The following is a 9,920-nucleotide window of genomic DNA, read 5'->3' as shown; positions in this document are numbered from 1 at the left end:
CATCTAGCCAGGGTCAACCCACCACATTCCCTCTCTCTATTCATTTTTCTTCAGGGTGAAAAGGAATTTGAAGAGCTACTAGTAGAAGAAAGGGAAAGCAAGGATTTTTATTTGAATGTTGGTTATCTTGGAAGTCTAAGGAAGTGAAGTTGTGATAGCAAGCAGTTTTGTGTCTTTCATTGACAAGCTATTTCTTGAGGCAGAATTGCTAAGGACCATCAGTGAACTTGTATTCTTACATATCTGCTGTCTGTGATGGTGTAATGAAAGTCCGGAAACCTCTGGGGCAAGAGGGATGAACTGCAGGAAGGCCAAGTGTAAATGGGGGGCTATTTGCACTGATTTTTTTTCCATTTTGAGCAGAACTGAAGGGAGTCTGACCTGTCTTACTGCCGCGTGACCTTAGTGAGTCAGCAGAGCAGCTTCATTCTGTCGGCTGTCCAGACAAGACCTTTCATCAGTGCTAAATATGCATTTCTTTACAAAATGTTCTCTTCATATTATTTTTGAATATGCAATTACATGGCAAGCATCCTTGTATGTCTCTTGATGAGGGTGTTTACAAGACCAGCATTTATGATGCTTTTAAACCAAAGATTATTCAGTCTTCTAATTTTAGACCTGTTTCTCTCTTCTATGCAAACCTGGTGTTACCAATTGTGAGCTGGCACCAGATCCAACTTACAGCATTTAAAATAAATCATGAGACTGATTTTAAAAAGTAAGGAAATATTCTTTTCCCCTACATTGTCTCTCATGCACACACATTCTTCACTGTGGAATTCCAGCAACAATAAGCACATTGTAGATTAAAGCTCCTCACAAGGTCCCAGCTTTCACCTAAAGGATATTAAGCGAGGGAGATACAAGGGGAGTCCCATTAAGTAAGGATTCCCATCTGCAGGCTAATAAAATGGGCAAGTTTTTGTGAGACCGATACTCTGTGACAGTCTTGTGGCTGTAATGAGTAATGAGGTTCAGTGGTCTGAAGACCTCAGACTTTGCCGCTGTCCTCGACAGAAATGGTTGGCAGCACTGAAGAATGAGAAGCTCTCTGGTCATAAATAAGAAATAACAAGGCTTTGCACTTCTGGGCTGTGGCTGTTTCCAGAGTGTGCTGCGGTGAGGTGAACTTGCATGTGGAACCTGCTGTCAGGATTCTCCTGATCTATTTATGGACCACCTGACATGCAGAAGCTGGAGGCGCGGGGAGAGAGGTTAAAGACTCAATGCAGTATGTCAGACCTTTTCTCTGTGTTTGTTCTTTTGCCAAAACAAATTTAGTGCCGGAGAGAGCTGTTAGCTTCAGCGCTAGAGAAAAGTCTTCTCTAGCTACAGCTGGCATGGGAGGATACTTTTGCTCTTGTTTTCTAACTGGATCTGTCTCTCTTCCAGATCTTTTTTTTAATGAGGTTTCTTGTTCCAGAGAGATATCACAAAAGGCTGTTGGACTGAACCTCTTCACACCAGATTATACGTGAATAATTCAAGCCTGTAGCATTCATCCTCATCTCCACCGAGGCTGTTGCCCAACTGAACTTACTCCTAACAACCATTTTTCCCCTCTTCTTGTTCTCTATTCTTCTTTACCTCGCTCCCTCCTTGAAAAGACAACCAGCTGTACCAAATGCATCTTCCATTAAGTTCCACAGGGAACGCTGACTGCTGCTGTCGATATCTTGTGTAACTGAATCGCTAGCAAGAAATAGCTTACTGCTGAACACTCTAGCTTCAGACTCTGCTTTAGGGTCAGAAGTGATTTCGGCAAGTGGGATTGCTTAGTGTGTTGTTCATGCCTCTTGATTGTAAACCTCACAGCAACAGGTCAGCAGAGACCAACTCTGGGACCTTCCATACAGAAATCGTCGGCTTTTATCGACTAATGTAAAAATATTTCTGGTAAAGTCCTACTGCTTGTGTTATCTTTCCTCTGTTTTGGAGCATGAATATATAATAGTGTAATCTTGAGCAGAGAAGCTGTGTAGTTTAAGAGTGGGGGACATCTCTGTTTATGGGTAATTGCTGAAGAGGTAATTGGCAGATTATTGCTTTACTCTGCTATCATTCATTTCTTAGCAGTCTGCAGTGGCAAAAAATATGCTAAAGCCATTCCAAAGTTTTCTGTGAGGACGTTTCCTTTGTGACCTGTGACACCTCAATAGAGGAGAATCTTTGGCTCTGTTTCTTGTCTTTACTATCCACAGTGCACCTCACTCCACAGAAAAACTATCTGCCCACGTGTTGCTTTTTCTTATTTTTAGATTGCTGTCTCGGTAGGGGCATTCTCTTGAAACAACTCATGTGGTTGTAAAGATAAAGTATGTAGAGGAACATTAAAAACTGTTTGTGTGGGTCAGTTTATCACAAGAAAGTAAAGGCCTGCCATCCCTCCAGCACAGGACTAGCAGTAAAGCTAAATCTTTTGACTTTGTCGGTGACCGACTGAGTGACTTTACTCAGCAAGGACAGCAATTAGCAGTAGTTTAGTCCAATGGGATTAGCTAGAAACTGCTAAATTCATGTCATGTGTGCCTCTGAAAGGCCAACGCCAGCCTGTCCTTGCTGGATTGGGTATGAATGGGCATATGAAAGGTGAACTATTCTATATTCTATTACTTATCCCCTTGGGCCACGCAGTCTTCCCCTGTAAAGCTGAACTTTAAATAGGATAGTTATTAAAGCTTGTCCAGGCTTGAGATTTAGTTCATATAAATTCTGACAGGAACAAATGACACTAAATTGTGACCAGACCTTTCATTCTCCCCATTCCCTTGCCCTTCCAGATCTGCTGTTCCAAGAGGAAACCGAATCAGAATAGCTCAGGAAGATAAACAGATACTTTTCTGTTTTAAAATTGGCTCTTGGGGCAGGTAACAAAAGGTTATGGAGCATGTCAAGCTGCATGTGGATTTCAGTGGAGAAGAAACCATGGTGGAATACAGTTTCCTGGGTAAAAGCTTTACCAGATAATACAAGAAAACATTAATGGGTTGGAGCCTGCTGCCACTGTTTCTTGGGATAGGAGTCATCACTGACTAACACCCCAGGCATCTTAACTCTTCTTTTGTCAAGAGATAGCAATATCCAGTTAGAATTCTCATGGATCGGGCACAGGCAAAGTCAGCAGGAATGCCATGGCCGTTTGGTTGCTCACAGCTGCCTGCTGCTCAAGGCTATTGCCTGCTTTGCCTCTACCTAGAGCTGGCCATGAACATACACTGCTGGTAAAGACGGGCCACATAGCACGTTTGTCAAATCAATTAAATTAGCTTAAAAAGATCTCTTATGTCAAATAGATGCAGCTTTCTTACATGTCCAAGGACTGTGTGTACCGCATCTAGCCCGCCAGGGCTCTGATCTCATTGGGGATCTCGAAGCAGTATCGGGAGCTCACTAAAATCAGTTTTACTTAGGTTGAAACAACACGTCTTTTGACTTAAGATAATGGTACTCTGCAAAGCTGCGTGAGTCTGCTGTTAGTCCCTGTAAAAATACTCAGTGACATAGCAGGGGGGAAGAGGATAAAACCAAACTGTCTTGTGCCAAGTGATAAAACCTTTTGCATATGGTTATACTACTATCCTTTGCCCTTATAATGCCTTTCACAGAAGGATCTTGAGATATTTTCCAGACATTAGTTAATTAATCTCCATAACATCCCTGTGAATTAGGTGACTTATCTACTATTTTACAGATGGGTGAACTGAGGCGCGTAGAGGTTAAGTGTCTTTCCCGAAGTTAAACAGTGAATTAGAGGGAAACGCTAGAATTAAAATCAAGGGCCACAATTCTGTTTAACAGCTCTGTTCTCTCACCAGCGCTGTGGTTACCCCAGAAAGCTACCTCCCCCTCTGCACCATGCCCCGTTTAAAAGGAAAGTGGTTAAGTTCAAAGACTTCTGTGGATGTTTGCAAACCACTAGCTCATTAGTAAGTATTTTACTTGTAATTTAAATACATGACATAGATTCTTGGGTATTAAGTGAAAGATCTAAAATAGTGTTTTCTTATTTGAAGCCAATTAAATCCTTATCATGAGGGAATAAAATTGAGTTTAAAAGACACCAAGTGCATATGTATGTTTTGCCAAAAAAGCATTAAGGCCTCGAACTGAAATGTATGGTTTTTGAATGGCTTCCAAGTTTGGCAATGTAGGCTTTCTTGGACCTTAAAAAAATTGATTTTCTGCAAATGCTCAGCAAATTTTTTTCAATCATACTTCTTTTTCATTAGAAAAGGGAGCTGCTGAATTGTTTCATATTTAAGCAGACATTCTGCAAGTCTGAGAATCCATGTTTTGTATTTGCAACTTTTGACAACCTGTGTAAGGAAGGCAGGTAGTCAATACCTGTCCCACATGGTATAGCCTATCCAAATCAATATAAACAACTGGAAGAGCAGCAGTTCCGTAGAGCACTGCAGTTATAGTTGCCACCTGTTTTTTGGCAAGTACCATATTTACTGGCATAAAGCCCATTCATCTCTGAAATGCTCCAGCTGCTGCTGATCTATTCTATTTTAATAAGGTGTTTAAAAATCTCCAGCTGTTTATGAAGAACCAACGTGAAGGAGATGATCTATTTGACAAGCAGAACGTGAGTATGGGCCTCACAAATACTCCATTGTGACTTTGGTGATTAATATTGACGTGTTAAATTTGGCAGCTCTCACTGAAGCAATCTACTGCCAGGTGGTGAAACGGAGGGAGGCTGGAAGGAGAGGCAGAGGGACTTTCCACCTGCTGCTATCCAGTCGGTAGTCACAGTGGCTGGCATGGCCAAGGAAGAGGAGGAAGCTGGAGGGTAGTACTGCAATGTGATGGGCTAGGTGGGACGTGTGTTCTGGTCTTGCATCCCATCTTTTGTCAATGATGAACCTAGGATAGGTCATCAGTTCTTCTCCCACAAGAGAAACAAGCATCCATGGCCTCATTCCAACCCCCAACAAATTACCTTTGTTCTTCCAATTAATTTAGCCTTCTGTTTAGTGTGCAGCAAATGTATAATTAGCTCTATAAAGACAGAAATGTTATTTAAAAAAACTGTTTGAAATATCCCAAAGAGGCATTCCAGCAGGCTTTACCCCGTGTTCCTTTATCTCCATTCCCACTTTAATTACCAATGAGCCTCCTTGTTTAATACTATTTGGAGCTCTTCTTTCCTTGTCTGCCGCTATTAGAAAGTTGCTGATGTGGAAAAGACGTGGAAAGTGTCATGTGAAGAATCATGGCAGAATCAGTTCATTTTGAAAAGTCACTCTTCAGAATTAAAGTGGAGGTTTGGTTTTCCTTGGTCTGAAACAACAAAACATTGAGGGACAGGGATGAATTCCCAGCACAAATATGCTGATTCTGCCATTCTTTCCTCTTTTTGCGTTGGGAGATGGGAGTAGTGTGAAGGGTGGAACGTCATATCTCTTGACCACGTATTCTTTTATGAGAGTGGAACAGTGCAGGCATAAAAGCGCAACATGAATTTGGCTTTCAATGTAATCAGAAATTGTGCTTTTCCTGTGTTTGTCAAGATGGTGTTTGTTAATTGAACATAAGAAGAGATACTGTTGCTATTTTCATCCAAAAGTGAGATAACATTGCAGTTGTGGCTTTCAGCTGTGGATTCCCTGCCTCACCATCCCTGACATCATGCATCTTTAATATTCCAAACTGTCACCTGAGCTTGGGGGGAGGAAGACATCAGTAAAGCACCCATCCATCCCATCTCCTTCATGGTGCCAGCCCTCAGAAACAAAAAGATTTATTGCCTTCACACCATTCTAATTCTGCCTCATTGCAGTGAGTTGTTTTTGATTTGTGCCGGGAAAATAAAAGAGAGTAGGATTTTTGCAGAGGAACATAGAGATGGTACAGATTCTTATCTTGCTCAGAAAGAAGTCTGAAATCTTCTATATCTCCATTTGTAAGAGAAAGTAGGCCAGAAATTCTGCTTCCTATTTGGTCCCAAATGCAGTCTCATTGCTAAGTTTCTGACCCATTTCATTTTCTAATCATCAGATTTGCAGTAAACAAAATACAGTCTGATTATTTTACTGCTTGTGTTCAATTTTGCAGTACCTTCCCACCCCTATTATATCTCTAAAACGCCATATGCATGCGCCCCGTATGGTTTCATCTATAGTCGATATACAGCCTATGTGCTGGGTTTGAATACTTCTATCAACACATTTAAGATGTGAAGTAAAGGATACTGTTTTGTCCGGTTTGAACACCGTGGGGAATTTGGATGCAGTCTGAGTCCACAAAGATGCTGCTCTTGAAATGTATCCCTCTCTTTTACACTGAGGTCAGGGAATGACTTCTTTTACCCCAAATAAAGAACTGAAAAAAAGGAAAACACACCATAAAGGAGAGTGGCTGTGAAAAACTGAAGGTTGGTACCTTCATCTGCTTAATCATGTAACTGGTATAGTGCTTTCCCTCAGCCTAAGCAAAGTATCTTTGACATCTCTCAAAATGTCTCATCATCCCTGCTGGATTACCAAGTGTTATACTTACACAGCTCAAAATCAGCCAGCACAGCTTGGAATACAATTCCCTGCTGTGTTGGGAAGTGGCACTGAAATGACCAATGAGTTTAGGACAGGAAATGAATAATGTCATTATGCCCAATTTCAACTTCACAGGAATTTTGGGAGGCAGATTGTCAATACCCAATCTACAACTGGATCATTGGGCTATCAAGCCTGGAGTTGAAAAGCACCCTGGATCTTGCCATCTGTTAAGGCACATCAGTGGCACTTACTGCCACGGTACCTGAGCATCTAATGACTACAAAAGGAGGAAGGATCTCAACTGTACTTTTCATGCAGAACCTGATTCTTCTCCTAACACTGCGCCGGAGCGTGGTTTCATAGCAGAGGGTAGAGTGCCATCTACTGAAGCAGGCTGTGTTCATGTACCTTCCTCAAAAAAGTGAAATGATCTTGTACGTTTATTGATTTATCCTGGTGCTCTCTGTTAACTATTCATTTAAAATATTTCTCTCTGCTCCCTGAGTTTGGTCTGAGTCCTCCTGTATGCTCTATCTAGAGCTGAACACACTAATGATAAATAATGAATGATAAGTTAGCGTCAGTAGTATGAAATAGTACACAAGCAATTTTGTAATTACATTATTCTAACCACTTTCCTGGGTGGTTTTGTGTCGTTTTGAAAGCTATTTGACAGGTTTCATAGAAAAAAGTCTAATTTCTACCCAAATCACTTACGTTTCCACCAGCTTTTAGGCTCTTTTGCTCTTCAACTCTTAGCTGTTTGTGAACGACTATTTTCTATGCTCTTACTCAAAAGCTTCCCAGTTATACTGACAAACACGCAGAATGTGGCTGTTCTGAGAGAGGAAGGGAATATGGGGTCTAGTTGGTGGACCAGAATCCTACAGGAAATAAAGATCGATTCTTAAATCAAACAAACATCGAGGGGAGTTATAGCTAATGAATTAAATAGTACTGTCTTGGGTGTTTTTAAAGGCTGTACACACCTGTCATCTAAAGGGGAAAATGTATGAGATTTGCTCTTTTCATGTAACCTGGGAGGTTTGCTCTCCCACAGGCTCTGGGTTTGACAGTTGTAAATGCTTTAGTGCAGCTTCATTCCCTCCCTTCAGGCAATAAATCTGTCCCTGCTTTTTGGAATAGGAAAAATCAAGAGATTGTTCTTGCTGTCATCAGAAGGCTCTGACTCCTGTGTAGCAACTGCAGGCTGGTAGGTTGTTGAACTATCTTGCTAAAGGCTGTAGAGACAAGGAAGTTTGGCTCTGAACTTTAACAAAATTCAGGGGCAAGGTAGAGTCTGGCCCACGTGTCTCCTCGCTGATTTGATCTCTTCAGAAGCTCATCAGTTCCAACAACTACATTTGAAAAGAGGCAAAATCAAAACAATGGTTAAAGAAGAAAGTTTATGTATTTTCCTTGCAAGCCAGATTACCTGGGCTCTCAAAAGCCTGGACTCATTTCACACTGAAGCAGAACTTCAACTGTAATAAGCTCCTGCTTATTAGAAATAGAAATGTACCACCAGTTTTCTCAGGAGAATAAACATTCTGCTACTGAACCTGTAAAAGTATTTCCTCCAAAACTTTTGCCATCCAGTTGGCATGCTTTATGCACTAGAGAACAGTGGGAATCTACTCAGTTAACATTGCCCTAAGACTAGGATTGAACAAATGGTCATTATATCGAGTGAGATTGGCTGATGTTTAAATAGCGATAGGTATTTGGGTGAAGATTAGAGGATTTTTAGTCATGGATACAAATTCCTTAGTTAAATAAAAATTCTAGTGACATTTGTGCAATAATTCTGAGAATTACAATGTGTGTATTTAGTTTGTGATAAAGCTTAACCTGCAGGATCTCCTCCTACAGAAATACAAGAGCCTTGTTTATCATCATAAAGTTGACCTGCTTGACTTGTTCTCACTGTTTCTGGTCTTCCACCTTGACATGCATCATCCAAAGCCCAAAGAATTACAGACTGAACATCATCCTTAAGGCTGGTCCAAGAGGATGATTAAGTGGGAGTGCTCCAGAATCGCAAAACCTCACTAAAATTTCTATCACTGAACATCTGTAAGAAAGATTTCAACTAACTGTGGTAGGAAGTCTGACAGATTTATGCTTTGTAACAGAGAGAGATGACTTTTTAAGGTACTTTCTGGCTTTTTCTGTGATTCTTAAGACAGAATCATAGAAAACAGAGCTAGAAAAACCTTGATGTGGCATAATTGTGGTTAGCAGTTCCCATTTCCTGCTTAATAGGAAGAGTTTTCAAGTAGACTTGTGTGTGTGGCATGCTGCCTTTCCCATCTTTAAAGAAAATTTCCAATAATTGTATATTTATGCTAAACTGTAAGTGTGTTTTCACCCGTCACCTTGAAGTTGGAGATACTGTTTGCAGTACCCTGAGGTGAAGCATATATCATCTGTGTCCTTGCAGTGAGGGCGTGTTCCCTCAACCCTTTCTCCCCCTGAGTGCTGAAATTCCCTGTTTATCTCCAAATAATTTTTTTTTTTCTACTCAGACCCAGTTAATGCATGCTAACCTTGGTGTAAACAGTTTTTCATAGATAAATTCCCTCAGGAAAACTTTCTGCTTGATTTTTTTTTCTTGTTGAGTTACTTAGCTGTAATCATGCAGAATTCTCTTGGTTTCGAGCCGCGTGCCTCCTGCAGAGGTGTTCTGCCTGCTAATGATAGGCACTCGAGCTGTTCATTCTGTTGAGGCAAGGGCACTTGAAGGACAGCTCTACAGCTCTCTACTTTCACCATCCCTTCCTATCTCGTACAGGAGAAACTGCATAACTTTTGTTATGTATCACAGTTTCTTTGCTTAAGAAACCTTCTTCAGAAAATATATGGGTGTTGGTATCAAGAATGTGCCACTTGTTTTTGATCTTTTTGAGAGGTTGCTACAGGGAGAGATTGCCATCCTTTTCTGAAACAAGCTGTAAAACAGTAAGAAAAAGACTTAACTGATACCAGAAATGAAAGCTTTCTGTCCTCAGAATGAAGATTCATTACACAAACACCAGAGAGTTCAAGAGTGGGTTTGGAGTAAGCAGTGAAAATGACTGCTCACTTAATTCTAGGCAAAGCTGTCCGCTTCAAATTATCTGCTCCTTTTTATAAGAATCGGGTTTATCTAGCAGGGTTTTCGAGACGACCTTGTTGCAGACATAAGAAAGGTTACGACAGTCTGTTGTGCTGCTATGAAGCATTGCGCTACACTTCTGCCTTCTCCAAGGCAGGCATCAGCCTCGTAAATCCCATTTCAGGTGGCAAATCCCTCCGCTACCTGAAATGGTAACAGTCCTGTGGGCAACTGGCACTGAATCCTATTCATTTGAAGTGGCAGAGACTTGCACCTATGCCCACGTTTTTTTGGAGGTGTGGATACACGTGCTGTAC

The sequence above is a fragment of the Cuculus canorus genome, chromosome 13 (assembly GCF_017976375.1).
Source record: "Cuculus canorus isolate bCucCan1 chromosome 13, bCucCan1.pri, whole genome shotgun sequence".
Classification (NCBI taxonomy): Eukaryota; Metazoa; Chordata; class Aves; order Cuculiformes; family Cuculidae; genus Cuculus; species Cuculus canorus.
This window is presented reverse-complemented; position numbering follows the sequence as displayed.